Genomic DNA, 18,909 nt, shown 5'->3' on the forward strand with positions numbered 1-18,909 from the left:
AGGAAGAGCAGTGACAACCCAGCAGTAACAACCTCATGAGCTGCTTGGTGCTGCAGAGAGAAACCCAAATGTATCAGAAAGCCTGATGTATCTCAGCACCAGCATTCCAAACCCAAATGCATCTGGTGTATCCCAGTGTTCCAACCCAAAATGTGCCTGATGTATCCCAGCATCAGTGTTCCAACCCAAAATGTGCCTGATGTATCCCATCATCAGTGTTCCTACACAAAATGTGCCTGATGTATCCCAGCATCAGTGTTCCAACCCAAAATGTGCCTGATGTATCCCAGCATCATGACAAGCCCTACCAGGGGCCATACAAGTTAGCAAAGGAGGCAAAAGGAAAAAATGACAAATTACTTACCCTTCTTGTAGGAATCCCTTAATAATTTCTTAAAACTCTGTGTTTGTTTAAACGCAAAAATAACATGTTCAGTTTTTAACTGATTCTCTGTTTTCTATATTCTCCTCCCAGTCTTCATTTGGAATGAGATGTTTGGAAACTGTAGTCTGCAAAATAAAAGCATATCATTTTCTCTGGTTCCTGAGCATTTCTAAGACCACAAATTCATGAGGTTATTGTGAGTTTCTAGACCTGTCTTTTACCCAAAATTATGGAGCAGAAAATGAAGTTGATGAAAATATTAGCTCTCTCTCTCATCATAAATGCAGGTTTTACCCTAATATTTCCTCTCTTATTTTTTTCATTATCAGAGAAAATAAAAACCGGAACGCAAGTTTCTGTGACTATGAAGACTCAAAATATAATTATATATTAATTGTTAATTGATGAAATTCTAAGCACAGTTCAAATAATACCAGTCTAACAGAGAACATTACATGGCCATATAAGTAATATGAAAAAAACTTTGACAATTTAGTTTCCATTACTTCCAATATGAAAAAACAAAATTTGCAACTCAAACTGTCTTTCTTAGATGCATCTGGATTACATGAGATTAAAGCAATTGTAGTTTAAGTTGCTATAATGCAATTATCATAGATTGTTACATATCACAAATGTAGAATTTTAATTGAATTTGAGATAGGTAGGGAGAGAAATGATACTGCTGCTAAATTTTAGGCATTATTCTAGCCATCTAGACAACAAAGACATCATCTGCTGCTTCGTGCATTGTATTTAATAAAAGCCATTAGTTAAACTAAAAATCCCACAAACTGAAAACACATAAAACTCAAGAGAAGAATATCTTGCCATGGCATCCAAAATTTGATACACACATGTACTAACAAACTCTATCAAAGGACTGTGGATGATTTCAGTCTAGAAAAAATATGCTTGCTTTGATCTGTTCTCTTAATCATCCTTAATTTTTCACCAAGAACACTCCGTATAGTTTCAAAAGACAACTGAGGAATAAAAATATTCTGTTTAAAAACAGCAGAGTAATAGTACAGTATGACATTCATCTAAAATAACCTAATTTTCTTGCTTCTATAGACAATTACCTAAAATTCTCTGGGAACTATTTCTCCCTTTGTTTGGGTTCAGTACAACGTGTGTGTACAAACATAAATTCATGTGGTATAGACACAAAATCAGAGTGCTGGTAAAAGTGAGACAGGATCTGCTATCAGAAGGAAGTGTTTGCTATCAGAAGGAAGAGGATCAGAAGGAATCTCTCATGTGCCCACCTAGAATCACCTCCATCACTTCTGTCAGAACTCCTGAACAGCTCTAGAGGGAGACATTCATGGCCTGGCAGTGGTTTCATGGCTTCCTCCTTACCTAATATACTACTTTCCTATAAAACCTGTCTTTATGGTGCTTCTGTAGTTTCTACAGAGAGATTCATGGGCAGAAGAAATAACAAGATAGCATTTTGTATCTTGAAGACAAAGATATTTAAAGTACTAGCTCCAGGTCACTGTGGAAAGAGGAGAAAATTAAATCCAAAAAACAAATGTAAGTTATTATATTGATGCAAGAGTAATTTACAAGTAGTAACTAAGGTTCATGTCAAAACTGGACAAATTATCAGAAAAATATGGAAAACTTAAAATTTCTACATATGGAGTATCCAAAACACCAGTTGCTGACAAATTGAATTTAATTTAAAACACCTAAACATTTTTTTGGTGTTTTTTTCTTTGACTTGCCTTTATTTTCCACTGTTTCTTCACATGTACTCTCTTCAGGTATTGCCCATATTCTTCTGTAACTCCCCCCTCTCTATCTTCCCATAGGCTTTTGCAGGATGCCATCCTTTCTTGGGATGCCTTTAATATGAAACACGAAACTATCTATCACAAAACATCTACTGCTTTTTCCCCTTTAAATCAAGTGATCTCAGAGTTTGCTCTTGACAACCAAAAGTGCAACAGGAATACATACTAAATTAACAGGAATTTCTGACATGCTAGTTTATGAGGCATTTTTGTTTTGTTTTTCCCAAAAAGATCTAATTGCCCTTTGAATTTAAATACATATTTAAATAACGCAAATACATATTTAAATAACGCACAAAGTAACAATTACTTGGTCAGACCAAGATTTTGACAGGAATTTTTTTACCACACTTATCACAGTGCTCTTTTTATATGCTTCTAAAATCCAACGTGGTAGTGGTCTGAAATGTCTTCTGTGTGCCTGTTAAGGTGCTGGAAGAATGGATTAACACAGGTGTGATCGAAACAGATCAATGCCGTCAAAACACCTAGCAGACATCCTAAAGTACGGGTCTGCAGTGGTGGAAGATGAGGGGGAAAGGGAAGTACAGCTGATCTGCTGGGCTGAAGCATCCCCTGAACGTGACCGGGCGGTAACTGGGCTCCTCAAAGGAGCGTTTGCTCAGCACTCCAGGTTAGGGCGAATTGTGCATTCGAGCCTCGCCAAGCACCGGCTGGATTTCCTCCGTGCCTCCTGCTGCTGCCATCAGGCAGGGCCGGGGAAAAGCGGGCTGGGAGAGAAGCTGAAAAGCCCGGTGCTGTTCCCTGGGGAGAAGGAGGGAGCTCTGGCTGTCCCGGGCCGGGAGCGGGGCCGCGGCCGCGAGGGGGAGCGGCAGCGCCGCGGTTCCGCAGGGCTCTGCCATGCATCCCCTCCCGCAATCCCCTCCGGGGCTGGACCCGCTCTGCCATCCATCCCCTCCCGGGGCTGGACCCGCTCTGCCATCCATCCCCTCCCGCAATCCCCTCCCTGGCTGGACCCGCTCTGCCATCCCCTCCCGGGCTGGACCCGCTCTGCCATCCATCCCCTCCCGCAATCCCCTCCCGGGCTGGACCGCTCTGCCATCCCCTACAGCAATCCCCTCCCGGGCTGGACCCGCTCTGCCATCCATCCCCTCCCGCAATCCCCTCCAGGGCTGGACCCGCTCTGCCATCCCCTCCTGGGGCTGGACCCGCTCTGCCATCCATCCCCTCCCGCAATCCCCTCCCGGGCTGGACCCGCTCTGCCATCCATCCCCTCCCGCAATCCCCTCCCGGGCCGGACCCGCTCGGCCCTGCCGGTCCCGCAGGATGCTGATTTGGGAGGCCGGGCGGTGCCACGGCCGCTCCCGGCTGGAAGAGCCGCTCTGCGAACAGAGGGAGAAACCAGCGGTGCACACCTGCCTGGGAAGGAGCAACGGGGCTGACAAGGGATTCATTGGCTGTGTGCCACCTGCTTCCCTGCCATGAGTATGTTATATTTAATATCATTACTACCAGGTTTGGTGACAGAGGCAGAAAAAGCTGGGATTTCTCCCTGGCTTGCTAATGCTTTGACTGCTCGGCTCCAAACCACACTGTGCTTTCTAACCTCAATACAGAGTAAACTCATGAAACACCCACACTGCTGTCCTGCCCTCACCGATGTTCCCTCAAACACAGTCATGCTGCTGCTGCTGCTGCAAAGAAATTTATTCCAGATCCACGTGTGACAGTCGAGTGTCAGAGTTAAAGCACATTGCTGGGGACAGTGCAAAGCTTGTCTACATTAGCACATCCCTGCTCGGGGGCTAGAGCACATAGCAGTCTCCAGCACTGCTGCTTTGATTAAATGTACTCCTGGTACACTTCAAATAGATTTTCACACAGAACATTGTGGTCTCTCCAAAGGACTGTTTGACATCTGAGTTGCTCATCTGAATGTGGCACATATTCCGTCATTCCCATTACATTTTGGGAACCAAATTTCACTAGGTTCCATACTATTTTCAGAATTTTCAACTCGAGCACTGCAGAGTCATGAAACTGTAACTAAAGATGGTGTTCCTTATGGCAACAAAGTGCCAGGGTATCAGATGACTCAGAGCCTTTCCTTCTCTTATGCTGTCTTTATGTCATCTTTAATTAATTAATTAGAAGATAGGAATTGAAATGTCTTCCCTCTCTTAGCAATACTTCTGTATCAATGTTAATCATGATGCAGCACAGAGCTCCAAACTGTGCCTGACACAGAGCTGAACAAGGGTTATGTTGTTACATTTAAGTCCTAATCCCTTTTCTTCTTAAGTACAGACAGATGTGTTTAATCTATTCAAATTTGCCTTAATTGTTTGAGTCTATAGAAAGCTGACTGTACTTTCTGCTTTAATTTGGGCGATTCCAAGAAATTAATCTGCACTAAGCTGTTTCCCTAGATATTGCAGACTTCTGTCAGCAGTTACAGTGACTAAGCAGATACAAAGTGGATTCCCTGGTGATGTAAAGACGCCCCACGGTGTTTGCCCCTGCCTGTTTTTACCTTGATATCCAGGGACAGAGGAGGCCCTCTCATGGTTTAGGATGCAAGCAGCCATCTAACTCCTCTATTCCTCTATGCCACTTGTTCCCACTGACATCAATCAGATCCCAAGTGTGGGATTGATTCCAAGTTGCCTCTGCCTGATTTTCAGCCTGGACACCACATGAGGAAAACTGGTTGCCCTCCTTACACAGCTGCAGTGAATAAAGTAATTTTTAATGCGTCACCTGGACATTTTACCCTTCACACACAAGACTATAAGCTCAGCAAAATAACTTGATTCTGTGTTAAAAATAAAGGTAATGAAAATAAATTAAAGAAAATGCAAAATTGCCTACAAGGTAGCCAGATGGGCAGCCTGCTTTAATGTTCTCATTTGATCCTGCACATGAAAGAATTTTTATTTATGTCCTCTTGTATTTCCTTTGAACCAGAACTTTAACAATTGTTTTGGCCCTATTGTGTACGACAAATAATTCCCAAGATAATTCTTTTTCCATCAAAGCATTAGTTTTCCACTGTGACTATATCCAGATTAAAATTTGAACACCAAAGTCTGATATTGTTTCTGTTACCTAATTAAGTGTGAAATTTTTTAAATGGAACACTAATGGAATAACATCCTTAAGTGTTTTCTGTAAATCTTCTGGGATTCAAAGTCTTCATCACAAATACATAAAGGCTACTAAAAACCTTTTGTATATTAAGTGCTTAAGACAAGCCACTGTGAACTGAAGTATCACTTCTGCCATATTTGCAAAAAAAATTTTCCTCATATTTATGTGTTTTATTCAAGTAATATTGTTCCTGGAAGTGTAGCCAGTTTTGGAAGTTGACAGAAATTAGAAAGCTAAAGGCTACTCAACAATAAAAGGCTCTGAGTGCATAGCTCTGCTCCTCTCACCTCATGAAATCAACTTTTCTTGTTCTCCAGTGCCAGAGAACTGTCAGGTTGAAATAAAGAGATGAGAAGCTACTCTTTCTGACTCTTGCTGGCTACTGCACTTGTATACAGTATCCTGCAACTCAGTACAGATCTTTAGCCTGGAACACAGGAAAGGCTTCCCAGCCTGATTGCCATGAGGTAAATCCTTACCTGCCAGTGCAGGACAGTGACAGACTCCTGGGAAATGGAACAGAATGCATGACTTCCCTTGCCATCCTTGGTCACTAGAGAAAAAAGTACAGATTTGGGTCTTTGTAAGCAATTGGTCATGTTTCCTGAACATTTATTTACATTATTTTTATTGCCACAAGCATTTTCTCATCCCTTTTGGCTGTCTCCCTGGCTCATGGAGTTTTGTTTTCAGGAGGAAAATGCAGACTTGAGGGAAGAGTGAAAAATCTAAGTTCCATATGAAGTCCAGGTTTGGTCCTATTTTCCTGATCTGTCAAACTGTCTCTTCTGTTTTGTCAGACATTCATGTGCATGATCCTGGTCTCAGTGCCATGAAATAAATCTTTAACAATGTAACTTAATGGAAATATCCAAGTATGTACAAAGGTGCAAATAAAGTCAGAATCTGACCTAGAGCTCATACTTTACCAGGTATTTGTATCTATCTCATTTCAGTTCCAGACTTGGGGTTTTTTTTTTCCATCCCTACGAAACTCCAAATAGAATTTTTTGGCATAGAAACTTCCCCAGTTTGAATGAATGGGGGTTTTTTTAAGTGAGAAAATCCATTTGGCTGTATTCCAGCTATATAAATAAAATTTTTACTGACTTTAAATTGTTTTTATGTATGTATTTCCTTTCACAGGTGTCACAGAGATTGCTTTCATTCATGAAATTTATCACACAAAGAATATATGCTAAAACTCAAACATTGTGACACAACGAAAAAATTCTGTATGCAAAAAATAGATTTGCTTACATGCATTTAGATAAGAATATATTCCAAATTGAGGAAAAACAATAACCATCTCAATAAGTAAAAAAGCAAAAATATATTTTCATTTTATGATGCCTCTACCACACCCTATATTTGGGGATACACATGGAGATGAGGAAACGTTGTTGGTTTTTTCTCAGATATTTTTTAAAGGAGCCTTTCTAGTACTGAGTGGTTTTTTATCCATTTTATTAGGAATAGAATCGGGTCTAGATTGTATTTTGCTTCCTTGATGTCTGATGTGTATAAATATTCATGAGTCAACACCTGGAGTTGGCTATTTTCTAAAATCTGTATAACTGTTATTGCAGTTTTATCTGTGGACTATGATGTCTCATTTGAATTCATGAGACCTGTTATAAATTTTAAATATATATGAAGTAGTATTAAAATCTAATGAAGAATAAGAGGCCCACCTGCTACCTGCAATTTAGTACTACCTGAATAAGAGGAAAATGAGAATCTTAGCAGTGAAGATGGAAACTTGATTGTTTATTAAAACTTCAGATTTGTTTTGATCATTCCTTCTAATCCCTGTTGATAAAAATCATGTTCCAAAATGGCTTCTTTCCAGATTTCTGTAGAGATCTTGGAGCTTTATGCCACTAAAAGTTTGGCAGAGCATCTAGCTGCCATATTTTTGTTAAAGAAGAAAACTACTTCAATTCCCTGAGAGGAGTCTATTTTATAGGCATCTTTGCTCACATATCAGACTCTCTTGTGTGCTCTCTTATTTCTGTGATCTGCAAAACAAATTTTATTTACAGTTTTCAAGTTAGTTTTGTGTCATGAGACTTGCAAACCAATTCACTTGCACATTCATACCACCTAAAAGATGAAAGGTATTTGTCATGGTACCAAGCAATATATTTATTCTCACTTTTAAATACTTTTCAGAACTGTTTTTCCACCAAATTCCATCAAGAGTTATTTCTGAGCTCAGACAGAGATTCAGCTCTCCAAAGTGACCACGGAGAGGCTTTGAGTATCAGGGGATGTAGAATATGATTGTATCCTTGGTAGGATCATGGTGTCCCCTGCCTAGGAATAATAGGACATCACAAGATACTTTTATACTGAATTTTTAGTTGCTCTTTAAGATTAGATTTGTGGTGAAGGGAGGCAAGTTCACCACTGATAGCAGCAAAGCTGGTGCTTCACAGTGTGGCATCCAGCCCAAAGAGAATAGAAAAAACAGAAGCATTTTCTTTGTGTGTATCTAACCCCGAATCTATCTGAAATCTGCTATCAGCTCTCTGTATGAGAACAAACTTGTTAATGGGCCGGGACTGCAACAGCTCATAATCATCACCATGTTCCCTGGAAAAGCATGAAAACAGAGGGCTGAAGTCTGGTCCTTGGCTCTTATCACTGTTCTCCCACAATAAAATTCCGTGTTTTTAACCAAAGGAAAAAGGAGAAAGTACTTGAAGGATTTCTCTCCTTGTTTCTTTCTCTGAGGAGAGGAGGAAGAAAACAAGCAGAAATCTGGAGTAAGATTATGGAGTACTGCAGAAAAGCTGGAGTAACAGGGAATCAGACACAGATAATAGAAAGGTCATTTTTTAAATTCAGATTGAAAGCAGAATATGATAATGAGCCAAAAATGTTCAGTTTTCCCTAGGTGTATCAATCTCCCTTACTAAAGACAGTTACAAACTGTCAGTGTTGGCCCCTTGTTCAAGCCTCCATCATGCACTATGATTAAAGAACTTCTGTCTCCATATCACTGAAAAATCTGGAATCAGCTGCAGTGTTTCCCTTGGCAGACCATTTAAGTGCTCCAGTGGTGCCACACACTGCCTTCCACAGCTGGCTGTCTCCCTGCAGCAACAGGAAGGATCCACCCCTCCAGAGGTGGGAAGAAGAGGCAGCAGCAAAGCTGACTTGGTACAGCTCCTGCCACTTGCACAGGAGAAAAACTTCTGCTGCGCTAATAGAAATCGGAATGTTTTACAAATGGCACAACAGACGCTGTGCACTGATGAAAACAGTACAGACAGTGATGCTGCAAAACCCTTCAGGCAGAAATGTCATGTACTGAACATCTCACATCTGAATTGCCACAGCATGATTTTGGGAACGTTTGGCCATGCCCTAAGCTAAGCTCCTGCACTGTCTGAAGTATTCCTTGGGGTTTTCATTTCCAGATGGAGAAACAATAGCTCTGAGTTCATCGTGTCATGTTCAGGATGACATCTTCCTCAGTGAAACACCCCCTGTCACCAAAAGGCAGTGCCAAGCGTTGGGTGTGAGCCTAGTACATGAGGTGGAATGGAAACCACAGCCTTCTGCTGCCGAGACAGCAGCCAAGAGTTGAGTCATCCCAAGACCTTCCCACAAATCCTTGTACACTGCTTTTTACATTAGAAAACTGATACTGATACAAATATGTGCTGCCAGGACAAGGGTGGCAAAATGGGAGTAAGGAGAACAAGCACAGAAATAAGCATCTAGATAATTTTCTGGATTATAAATGCTGTATTCTGGATTATGAGTGCTCTTTGAGCATTCCTGGAAGTTTGCAAGACCATCATGAATCTTAATTAAAACTAAATACAAAACAATATTTAGAACTAGAAATAAAGATTAATACTACCTGAAAGATAAATCAGGACCTTTCTTTGGCAAATAGATTGCCAGGGGAATGACTGGCCAAGAATTCATTCAGAGCTAATCTGTGCTAGACATACTGTTTAGCTGCATTATCTGATGCTACCTCTTCTTCTGATTCAAGGTCTGCCTCATTTGTCAGGTCCTGTCCTTTAATCTCCAAACACAATGGCAAAGTGATTGCCAGTGATTTTATGCTTTTCTGTGCCCGGGACAATGGGACTGTTCAGCTGTCTGAAAGAGCTAATACAGACTTTATGATGAGAAAGGAACAGCCAGAGCCACCAAGGGAAGGTGGGATTCTTTTCATCATTCTATAGCATCTTCAGCAGCAAATAGCATTTTTAATACTATAGCTTTAAGGTGCCTGAAGTTTTCTCAATGTAGAAAAGTGTGGCACATTGAGACAAAAAATTCTCAGACATTTAATCCAGTTAAAATATTCAAGATTCATTCTGAATTGTATTAGTCCACTGTGATTCAAAATGTTAAATGCTTCATCAAACACTATCAGACAGAATGATTTCAGTAGCCATCTGTGACAATAAAAGTGAAGTAACTGCACAGTGGGCTTCTACAGCAGCATATCATCTCCTGAAGTCTTAAAGGGAGACCTGTTTGACACTTGCTTGGCTTTCTGCAGGTAGCCTCTGATATGTTGATGCCTTTCAGACTCATTAGAAACTATATCATAGCTCTCTATCTATAAGGAAAGCCGTCTTATTGCAACAAGCTTCAAAAAGAAAAGAGGACATTTGCAGAAAAATAAATTAACTTGGAGAAAATGAAAATGAAACCATGTTGGCAGAGAGCACTAAAGACTGAGGCACAAACCTGCAGTGCACCTGCACCCACCATCCTTCCAGGAGATACCTGCTGGTCAATCATGTCTGAGGGACAGCTTTAGTAAAGAAATAAGTAAAATTTTTAGTCTTTGTCTTTTCTTTTGATTTCAAAAGCTGTAGAATGTAGGGGGTGAAACGCACTGCCATTAAAGCCAAAAAAGTACCTCCTGCTTATTTCAGAGTAAGCTTAATTTCAACCAACCTTGCATTTCCATGGCTGGAAAGCAAATCACTTCTGCTCTGGGAGGAGCTCACATGGTTTGCTGATGATATTGAAATCATGCTCAGCCACAGTCAGAGGCTGCAAGACGTCCTGGACGCGGTCAGCATTTGACCCTCACAGGGGAATGGTTTTTCCTTAAACTGGAAATCCTGAAAGGCAGAAATGAAATAACTGAGTGACCCCTGCAAGGGCAGCAGGCCAGGCCAAGATCAGCACCCACAGCCCATTGTTAGACCTCCTGTGAGCACAGCCACTTGTACAGCTCTACTCTGGCCCCTGAGTGTGGCACCTCACTGCTCCACACCAGAAAGAAAAGAGCCTTCCACCAAACCATCACTTACCTGCAGGAGAAACCCTAAAAAAAGAGTTAAATTACTATAGGAAATGCTTAGAAAAATGTGGTAATGGCACACAGACACATAGCTATAGACTCTATTTATAATTTATGGTTTACAGATTTATAGTGTGAAATTGCAGTATTATGCAGTATGATTTACAGTGTGAAACTGCTGTTCATACTGTCAAGTATGAAAAAAGCAAGTTTCTAGGTCTTTTTTTCTCTTATTAAACAATAAAGTTACATAAGTGTGAACAGCATCTTCTGAAGTGAAACTAACATTTTCACTTTGAATATGGGAATATTTAATAAGAGATAAATATACTCACTGTAGTTAATGAGCTGTTTTGTCATATTCTGCTCCTAAAATATCAGCTTGAACCCCAGCTCTACTGGGATCAAATCCCACTTAGGAAAGAATAAAATAGGGAGAAAAGTGAAGCAAAGAGCATTCAGATTAAAAAACAAAAACAAAACACAAACTTAATAAAAAATAAATTGAGAGTCTAAAGAGTGAGGAGAAAAAAAGAGGATGGAGACACAGCATTTTACTGGAAAATGCAATGTTTTCTCAAGCTGAAGTCTGTTAGAGCTGATGCAAAGTCTCTTTTGTTGTACACAGGATTTGCAGTGAGCCCTGTAAAAATGTAGAGAATGAATTTAAACTAGTATTTTAGGATCCATCTTCACCAGTACATGTCTGGAAAATGTGACTTTAAAATGTACTTTGCATTGGCAGGGGAACAAAAAAGAAAAAAAGAGAAGAGAAGAGAAAGAGGAAGGGAGAATGATCACAACAGAAAATAAGAAAAGAGATTCAAGAGCTTCAGAGAGGTTTGCAAGTAATTCACAAAAACTCAGTTACCACAGTAGAAATTACACCTGAGCACAAGCATCTTTAGAATGGTTTTAAGAATTGCTCGGATTGCAGTAAGATAGTTGTTCTTCCTTTTGTAGAACAGGGAAATCTGGAGCTAAAATATTCAGTTCCAATCACAGTTATCTCAATGTTTGTGCCAAGGAAAAGGAAGCCAACCAAGACTCCAGTATGTTTGGCTTCAAAATTCTGGTAAATTACTTGAACGTGTACTGGCCTTCATGAGTGCTTGGACACAGGCAGCCCTAGTTCACAAAAGAGAAAGTGACATTAAAAAAAATCTTACAATTAAAACTTAACAATTAAAGAAATGTTTCATGTGATCACTTTTGTTGTGATCCTGCTATTTTAATAGCACAACAGAGAGTCCACAGAAAGGCCTTCCATATCAACAACTATTATTTTCACTTACAAGTAGCCTTGAAAGCACATGGAATTTAAACCATAAATCACTATAAACCATATACCTCATGTTCAGACTGGTCACCATTCATTTTTCTTCCAATAAACTATCTGTTTTTCTGAGTATCTGCTTTTCCTGCTGTTCCTTCTACTGCTCTGTGATTGTAGGTAAGGTTTAATCAGACTTGATGTAGTGCCAAATTTTAGGCAAACAGATGCAATAATGCTGGTTAAGAGAGTCTGGCCCTGTAAGTGCACAGTGGGGGTGATCTCACATGGCTCAGTCGATGGTGACATTCAGAATAGTGTCTAGAGGCTGCATCACAGTGATAGATATTTTTCCTCATAAATCACAAAAGAAACAAAACTACATGGAACTCCAGAATATCTGGAAGACAGACAGTAAATGATTCATGGGGAGACATCACATTTGCAAGATCATGCTGTGGACAAACTCACTTCCAGCGACATCCACGGAAATGTTGTTCTTGGCTTAACCCTAATCTGCACAGTGTGTTCATCTTTCTGCTCAGCCTCACACCAGACCCACAGCCAAGACACACCGATTATCTCACACAGCAGATGCTGAGATCAGATTGTCTACAGTATTCTAAGGCTCAGATCACAAATACTGTCACCTCAGTGTGGTCCTGGATTTACAGATTCTAAGCATTTGAGCAAACACATCCCAGTTTTGGATTAACTTGGAGTTCATGAAGAAAGGGGCCTTAACCAGGAGGCAGCAAAGAGCAATTGCAGCTGGAGAAGAGGGGAGGGAGCCCCTCCTGCCTCCAGCAGCCCACCACACCCTGGCCAAGACCCTTTCCCGGCCTTAGTGGGTGCTAATTCCTCAATTAGGGCTTCATGTTAGATCTCCTCCATAGCTGGGTGAGGAGTGCAGTGCAGCCACATGGGAATTTTGACTTTCTGAACTGCTGCTTGTTTTCTGCTTAGTCATTCCACACTGCCAACTCTTGGTCTGCTTGCACGGCTTGTACCCAAGGCAGGGATAAAATGAAGAGCGAGGCCTCACAGCTCTTGGCATCCTGTATCTCAAGATATCTGATATCTTCCTCCCACAGCCAGGCTTTCCATGGTCTAGCTATGCCAAGTTTGTTTAAGAGGCAGGCTAAAAAGAGCAGGGAAAATTCTCTTTATCCCAGGTATAATGTGTTTTACAGGACATAAACAAACAGTCTCTGCCTTTCCTAAGCAATTCTCAGAGTGGGTGTTTGTTTAACCATCCCCTGATGGGAAGGCACTCTGCACAAGCCTTTGCAAAATAACTCTCCTGGTCCAAGCCCCAGGCTGCAAAGTGGAGGAGGAGCTGCTGCTGCTGCAGGTGAGGCTCAGCACCTGGCAGGCTGTGACAACTGCCAGGCCAGGGCCAGAAGCAGCAATGATCCTCTCCCTGCTCACTTCAGTCTCCCAGTCACTAATCGCAGCACTGAACACAACAGAATTTTTTTTTTTATCCACTGAAAAATAAAACCACTGCACCTACCAATCCCTGGGTACTGCTTATGAGGGAACGATAAAATGCAAATCTGATCTGTGTTCTACAAATAAAGCTCCATGAGAACTATTTACTTACCCCCCTTCCAAAATCTACTGAGCAATCGGCATTTCACATGTGTTTCCAACTATTGTGTGGATCAGCTAACACAAGATCTGAAGGAGGAGATGAATTGCAGCAATATAATAAACAGTTCACAGGAATGGATACAAACATCAGCTTTGCAGCTCTCCTGTGAATTGAATGGATTCCTGCAAGCTTTTATTTAACAAACAAGTAGCATGAGTGGAGTGAAAAACTATACAAGCCTTAAATGATTTAACACACTTCTGAAATACCAACACTACTCCAAATGCTTCCTTTTCCCAACTGCTTTTCCTTAGTGAGCAGATCTCAATCAGGTGGATTACCTGGTTTAGCTGTGATTATATTTCAAGCTGTCATCAGCAAGAAAAGCAGAAAACGCCCAGGATGACATTATTGCACCAAAGAGGTGCCGGGGCTGTAATTCCCTCTCATTGTAATGGCCCATTAGTGCAGAAACATTGCCCACTTCTGATGGCAATCAGCCTGTACCTGCTAATTACTGCACATATGGGTGTCATGTTGGCTTTTGCTACTTGATTTGGTGAGATATATATGTAGGGCTATGAAGGGATCCTTAGAGGAAAACAGCAAAGGAGTAAAGACAGTTTGTAAATATTATTATTCTTTTCTGTTATTGCTCATTGGCATCACACAATTCTTGTATGTGAGATAGATATCAGAGGCGTCAAAATGGGAGAGGGACAAAATGAAAAGCAAAGAATGGCTTAATGCATTAAAATGGAGGAAAAAAATAACAGGAGTGAGACATAGCTTTAGTTCCATTATATTATGTCAATTGTGCCATCTTTCTTCCCTTCACAGGGTATCATTCATAGCTGGAAAAGTCTTTGGTGAATAGTCCTATATTTACATCACAGAGAGTCCATAAGACACAGCAACCCTGCCTCAATTTCACACATTTCCTGAATCATCAGATGAAAAGAACAAAACATTAAAAAATGTGTGACTCCTACCACAATAAGAAAATACCACAGGACCTCTGGCACTAGAATTATTACAGCTGCAACACTTGCTGCTGTCTGTTTACATTTGCACCAGAAAAGGAGAGTAAAAAGGAAGCTTTATGTGGTTTAGGTGCTGTTTAGATTTAGGCATAAAGGCTTTTCAGCTGTCATCTCTTTAGAAATGGCATGTCCTAAAGACTGACACATTTCACTGGAATACAAGGCAGGCCAAGGCTATTTATGCTTCCAAGGTGCCACAATACCACGTTGAAAGTAAAGCCATGCAGAAACCGTGATGTTAAATACAGCTTACTGCAAATGCAGGAAATATTTTTGGGTTTTATTATCATCTATACCTCTGAGGATTTCTACTAGAAACTTACTGCTAGGAAAAGAGAGAAAAACTCTGATATATCACAGCATTAGAATTGTGTTAGTTTGTGAAACGTGTTTGGTAACCATGGGTACTAAACAATTTCATAAGGATTTCACATAATCTAGGAACTATAAATAGACTTGGAAACAAAGTAGGAGCTTAATGCAATATCCACAGGTTGGAAGGCAAAATGTTCTTTGTAACATAATTTATTTCTGTGTGTTCCAATGAGCATTTTTAAGGCATTTCTGGCAATACCATAATTTCTTTTTTTGTGCATATCTTCTTTACTAGCTTATCCTGCCCATCACTTGTGACTTGATCAAGCTGAGCCTGGATGATAATGAACCAGGGAGTAATAATAAAGCTTCACTCAATTTATTTAAATTTCAGAGGAAAGTGTGCAGAGTAATGTGTATTAGCCAATGCTAAGGAAATTTAACCAGGTGAAAGACACATGCAATAGAGTATTTGTTCCATAATTTTTTTTTAAGTCTTTGCACACTTACCTGGGAAAAGAACTGAATTTCTCATGAAAACAAACTGACAAACACAGTAGGCAGTTCACTACCCAAATTTTGGATGACTCAATATGAGACAACTCAGTTAATCAAATAATTAAACTCATTATCTAAAGCACTTTACAACAAAGCTAACAATAAATTAGTCTTAGCATTTCAGCTCCTGAAGAGAGCTTAGAAATCCATGGTAATGCAGAGAGCCCTGTTTAACAGAATAGTGGCTGCTATAATTATAACTTCTATTCATATTTTAGCATTCTCCTTCATCACCTTCACCTCTCCTTTCAATGTGTGTGCTTTGAGAAGAAAAAGAACTTGTAGATGTTTGGGGAGATTTCTCCTAGTGTCAACAGAAAAAAGTAAAGCAGCATCTTGTTTCAGGGTTTCTCTGACACCCCATAATGAAGGCACTTCAGCCTCACAAGCTGAATCTGTTTCAGCTTTGTGAACACTTTTCATGAGCTGCTTACTCACATCTTTATTCAGCTCTCTTTCATTGCAGTATAGCAAAAGCTGCTCACATCTATATTTTCTATAAATTAACTCCCATCCAATCACAGATACCTCAGACTTTATTTTAATATGACTTCAAACCCAGCCAAGCCAACATACTGGGGTCTGTGGCATGATATTGAGACTCAGCTGAGAACCAAAGTACTCATGCAGTGGGACATCAACCACAAGCCACAGCTCAAGTTCTCATAATTCATCAGCTGTTAATCAAATCACTCAGGGCTCCAAGGCTGTGGCTAGGCTGGGTGAAATAGCTGGCAGCAACACTTGCAGTGAAGACAAAGGCTGGGAACATGCAGAGCCAAATCCAGGCAAATGCTCCAGCAGCTCTTCCCTGTCAAACTAATTCATGTGTGCTCAGTTTTTAATGAGAAATTCTTGATGAATTTAACACAAATGGCTATTTTCTAAAGGCTAACTAGCACATGGATTTATACTTGTAAAGCTGGAGCTAATTATAGATTTTTTCATGGCTTTTTGGCTAAACTTGTTTTTAAAGTGGAAAAATATGCACAATACAACATTAAGGGAAAGAAGTGTTTTTCTCATCCTAGCAAGAAGTTTCAGTTATTAGATTTCTCATATTAAAATAAAAGTCACCAGCAATCTTTTCTAGCACTGGCTGGCCACCATCATCTGTGTAGCATTTTAATTGTCTAAAGAGGATTTTCATTGCCTACCTGCTAGTATTTTAAAAGTTTACCTCTTTGAGGGTTTACTTGGCCTGTGCACACAGAGCCAGCCCGGGGGATGCCCCAGGGGTTCCAAGGTGCACACTGGGGCTCTCCAACCTCGGCATGTCAGCAGCCAGCCCAGCTGGCAGGGCTGCAGGGACCCTGCCAACCTGCCCAAGGAATCCACCTCTGCTGGGCAAGCCTCTGCTGAGGGAGAGTGGGATTTTGCAAGGAGAGACAGAGTGAAATCTGAGATACAGGAGAAGGCCAGCAGCACCCCTGCCATCCCACTGCAGAGGTGACCAGGTCATTTCCCAGCAGCCTTAGTGCTTCCCCAGATGTGCCTGGGAATGCATTTTGGATCACTAGCCAGAAATTACTTTTTCATGCAACAACATCTTTGTGGCCATAAAAAGAAATCTTCTGGGAACAAAGGTGTTTAAACAAAACTTGAAATTTCCTTAGTTTATTCCAAAATTTTGCTTGGCTTTGTATTCATTAGTAAGCATCTTCATCAAGGGTCAAGATTGTTTTTCAAGGTATTATTGTAGTCTAGTTCCAGGACTGAAATCTAGTACATAGAGGGCTAAAAAGAATTTTTCATAATCGTTCTGTCCCTCCACCACCCTGATATTGCACAAAGGAATTCTTTCAAAGGACAGGAGAAAGAGAAGAGTATTCTCTCATTATGGATTTTGCCACTGACAGCCTCTCAGGTTTGACAGGCTATGCCACCACTCCACACCTCAGAAAACCATTCCTTATACATCAACATAAGTGCAGATTTTAAGGCTGACTTCAAAATGTGAATTACTATGAAATTCAAACATTGTTTAAAAGGAAACATAAATAGCACAGCTTCCAGTATAGTATCATAAAAATCTGCATTTCACAGAGCTAAGCTAACAAACTGCAAAATGGAAGTAAAGGGATTACTGTCTCAGCTCTTCCTTGGGAAGCCATTTGAGCAGGTACATACAAGACAGTGGCTGTGGGGAAATTTAGGGTTCTCTATTAAAACTTGGTTTTCTATTAAAATTCAGACTCAGTTTTCTCTTCTACATCATCATCCTTAGGATCTGTTTTTTCTTCTCCAAAGGACAAGCAAAAATTTCACCACTCCATTGAATTCCTGTTGCAAGGATGAATAACTCACAAGGCTGAAGCTGCCTCCTGTTACTGTGGTTACCAAAGTTTCCTTCCCAGTGAATCTGTAGATGAGTTCTGTTCCAGTTTGCATATTTCAAGCTTCTGTTACTGATAAATGTTTTTTTCTTTTCTATCTGCTATAATGCAAACAACAAGGTAGTGTTTACCTTTACAGCAGTCTTTGACTTCCATCCTCTGTGCAGTGCCCCAGACTGGGCCTGTTTCTCACCAGTTATTAATTTTGGGTGTTTCCATTGATTCCATCTGACTCCAAACCCTACAGGGAAAAAAAAAAAAACCAAAACAAAAAACAAAAAAACCCAAAAAACAAACAAACAAACAAAAAAAAACCAAACAAAAAATCCAAACAACCAAAACCAAAAATCTCCAAACATTTCTTGCATTGGAAGGAAGTTAATTACACCAAGCAGAGGACATGGAACAAGTTACAACCACAGCTCCAAGGATGTAAACTGTGCACCCTTGCAAGATGACACAACAGAGAAGCCTGATACACTGAGTTATTAATTGTGCAAAACCTGTAGGGCTCATGCTTTAAAGAAGCACCAGACAGTCTAAATATGGGTTATTAGCTCTGAAATGGGCACACTTTTTCTTCCTCCTGCTAAAAATCCTTTTGGTGGACACCAACACCGGCAGCAGGATGGCACTGCTCCCTGCACTGTTTTGGTAACATTGTTCTACAGAATTCAAATTGGCAGCTTTAATCCCGGGCAAATGCATGGTTGGACCAAGGTACAAAGAAGTTATTGATGCAAAACCATATCATAAGGTCATTCCTAGTTTCCATTTCTCCACAGATGATAGCAAAACCAGTAGAGCAAGATTTTGATGATATCAAATAGCATCTTTGATACTGTATATGCTTTACAATTCCTCACTTTTGAAAAATGCACTGCCAGTCCCACTGGGAAACACACACAAATTTTCATCTAATATAAAAGTGCAACAGCTTGAAGACATACAATGTTTGAACAGCAATTCCCTGCCTGCATTCCCCCTTGTATTCTTTTTTTCTCTGTAGGGCATATATACTGTCTCAAGCACTTTCTTTGGTTCCTTTAAGATTAGCAACAATGGTCTGGAGCCTTTATAGCAAAGCTAACTCTTGAATCTTGTCAGGGTTTAATTAAAAGTCATCTTACTTAATTTTAAAATACTGGGTTTTAATTTTCCTTTCAAATTTAAGGTTTTAAACCCACAAGATTTTG

General features: G+C 40.3%; 1 protein-coding gene across 1 annotated transcript in view; it reads right to left on the bottom strand.

Annotated features, from left to right (window-relative positions):
• Positions 1-18,909, bottom strand: part of LOC135306412 (pulmonary surfactant-associated protein A-like) — a 299,646-nt gene that overhangs the window by 41,861 nt on the left and 238,876 nt on the right. The window contains exons 5-11 of the mRNA XM_064430299.1: positions 17,845-17,954; positions 10,927-11,234; positions 10,240-10,409; positions 5,781-5,854; positions 4,685-4,878; positions 1,751-1,889; positions 365-510 (exon numbers count right to left, since the gene is read on the bottom strand). The gene's annotated coding sequence lies outside the window, so the exon portion shown is untranslated. The remainder of the gene's footprint in view (positions 1-364; positions 511-1,750; positions 1,890-4,684; positions 4,879-5,780; positions 5,855-10,239; positions 10,410-10,926; positions 11,235-17,844; positions 17,955-18,909) is intronic.

The sequence above is a fragment of the Passer domesticus genome, chromosome 8 (assembly GCF_036417665.1).
Source record: "Passer domesticus isolate bPasDom1 chromosome 8, bPasDom1.hap1, whole genome shotgun sequence".
Classification (NCBI taxonomy): Eukaryota; Metazoa; Chordata; class Aves; order Passeriformes; family Passeridae; genus Passer; species Passer domesticus.